Consider the following 2,929-nt stretch of genomic DNA (forward strand, 5'->3'; position numbering starts at 1 on the left):
TTTGGTGTCTTTTGCATGCTTTTATTTTTCTCTTGATTTTCGTTTTTGCATGTTCTTAGTCCCTTTTTGATTCATAAAAATTCTAAGTTTGGTGTCCTCTTTGTGTTTTCCTTTAAAATTTTCGAAAATTAGTGTTTGATTTTCTAAAAAATTTTAAGTTTGGTGTCTTTTTGTTGTTTTTCTCTTTCCTCTTTTCAAAAAATCAAATCTTTTTCATAAAATTTTTCAATCATATCTTTCTAATTGCTATTTTCAAAATCTTTTTTTTACTAATTGATTTAGTTCTCAATTTGCTTTGATTTTATTTTCTTTCTGATTTTCGAATTTTTCTTTTAATTTCCTTTTATTTTATTTTAATTTTTTTCGTTTAATTCAAAAAAAAAAAAACAAAATTCATCTATTTGCAATCATTATCATTTCCCTCTTGTCCATTATGGACTTAAGTGGGGTTAATCAGTCCAAAAGGACTCTGGGGTCATATGCTAACCCCATTACAGCTGCATATGGGAGTAGCATCTGTACACCTCCCATCAAAGCAAGCAGCTTTGAGCTAAATCCTCAACTCATTATCATAGTGCAGCAAAATTGCCAGTATTCCGGTCTTCCACAGGAAGAACCTACTGAGTTTCTGGCACAGTTCTTACAAATTGCTGACACAGTACATGATAAAGAGGTAGATCAGGATGTCTACAGACTATTACTGTTTTCATTTGCTGTAAAGGATCAAGCTAAAAGGTGGTTGAATAACCAACCTACAGCAAGCATAAAGACATGGAAACAGTTGTCAGACAAATTCCTGAATCATTTTTACCCTCCAAAGAGGATGACACAGCTAAGGCTGGACATCCAAGGCTTTAAACAAGAGGATAATGAATCCCTTTATAATGCCTGGGAGAGGTATAGAGGTATGCTTAGAAAATGCCCCTCTGAAATGTTTTCAGAGTGGGTATAGTTAGACATCTTCTACTATGGGCTCACAGAAAAAGCTCTGATGTCTTTAGACCACTGATGAGCGGATAATTTATACGCTTTTTGGCATTGTTTTTAGTATGTTTTTAGTATGATCTAGTTAGTTTTTATTATATTTTTATTAGTTTTTAGTTAAAATTCACTTTTCTGGACTTTACTATGAGTTTGTGTGTTTTTCTGTGATTTCAGGTATTTTCTGGCTGAAATTGAGGGACCTGAGCAAAAATCTGATTCAGAGACTGAAAAGGACTGCAGATGCTGTTGGATTCTGACCTCCCTGCACTCGAAGTAGATTTTCTGGAGCTACAGAAGCCCAATTGGCGCGCTCTCAACGGCGTTGGAAAGTAGACATCCTGGGCTTTCCAGCAATATATGATAGTCCATACTTTGCCCAAGATTTGATGGCCCAAACCGGCGTTCAAAGTCACCTCAAGAAATTCCAGCGTTAAACGCCGGAACTGGCACCTAAATGGGAGTTAAACGCCCAAACTGGCACCAAAGCTGGCGTTTAACTCCAGAAAACGTCTCTACACGAAAATGCTTCATTGCTCAGCCCAAGCACACACCAAGTGGGCCCGGAAGTGGATTTTTATGTCATTTGCTCATCTTTGTACACCTTAGGCTACTAGTTTTCTATAAGTAGGACCTTTCTACTATTGTATTAGACAATCGGGGTAGCTATCTTTGAGTTTTATGCTATCTTAGATCGTTTGGGAGGCTGGCCATTCGGCCATGCCTAGACCTTGTTCTTATATATTTTCAACGGTGGAGTTTCTACACACCATAGATTAAGGTGTGGAGCTCTGCTGTACCTCGAGTATTAATGCAATTACTATTGTTCTTCTATTCAATTCCGCTTGTTCTTTGTCCAAGATATCACTTGTTCTTCAACTTGATGAAGGTGATGATTGACACTCATCATCATTCTCACCTATGAACAAAGTGACTGACAACCACTCTTGTTCTACAAGCATTCGAGGCTCTAGTGAATATCTCTTGGATTCTTTAACCGGAATCTTCGTGGTATAGGCGAGAACTGATGGCGGCATTCAAGAGAATCCGGAAGGTCTAACCTTGTCTGTGGTATTCTGAGTAGGATTCAATGATTGAATGACTGTGACGTGCTTCAAACTCCTGAGGGCGGGGCGTTAGTGACAGACGCAAAAGAATCACTGGATTCTATTCCGGCCTGATTGAGAACCGACAGATGGATAGCCTATGCTGTGACAGAGCATCAGGGACGTATTTCCAATGAGAGGATGGGAGGTAGCCACTGACAACGGTGAAACCCTACACGAGCTTGCCATGGAAAGGAGTAAGAAGGATTGGATGAAGACAGTAAGAAAGCAGAGAGACGGAAGGGAAGGCATCTTCATACGCTTATCTGAAGCTCTCACCAATGATATGCATAAGTATCTCTATCTTTATCTTATTGCTTTATTCGTTTACCACTATACCCATTTGAGTCTGCCTGACTGAGATTTACAAGGTGACCATAGCTTGCTTCATACCACCAATCTCCGTGGGATCGACCCTTACTCGCGTAAGGTTTATTACTTGGACGACCCAGTGCACTTGCTGGTTAGTTGTGTGAAGTTGTGTTTATGCCATGGTATTGAGCACCAAGTCTTTGGAGCCATTACTAGGGATTGTTTATGTTTTGAAAAGTATTGATCACAATTTCGTGCACCAAGTTTTTGGCGCCGTTGCCGGGGATTGTTCGAGTTTTGAGCAAGCTTTTGGTCCGGTAACTTCAGTGCCAAAGTTCTGATCCGGCAACAGAACCAAGTTTTTGGCGCCGTTGCCGGGTATTGTTCTTGTGTATGGACAACTGACGGTTCATCTTGTTGCTTAGATTAGGTATTTATTTTTTTCGAAATTCTTGAAGATGAATTCTAGAGTTTCATGATGATTTGCTGAAATCTGGCTGGCTGTAAAGCCATGTCTAATTTCATTGGAC

This window comes from Arachis stenosperma, chromosome 1 (assembly GCF_014773155.1).
Source record: "Arachis stenosperma cultivar V10309 chromosome 1, arast.V10309.gnm1.PFL2, whole genome shotgun sequence".
Classification (NCBI taxonomy): Eukaryota; Viridiplantae; Streptophyta; class Magnoliopsida; order Fabales; family Fabaceae; genus Arachis; species Arachis stenosperma.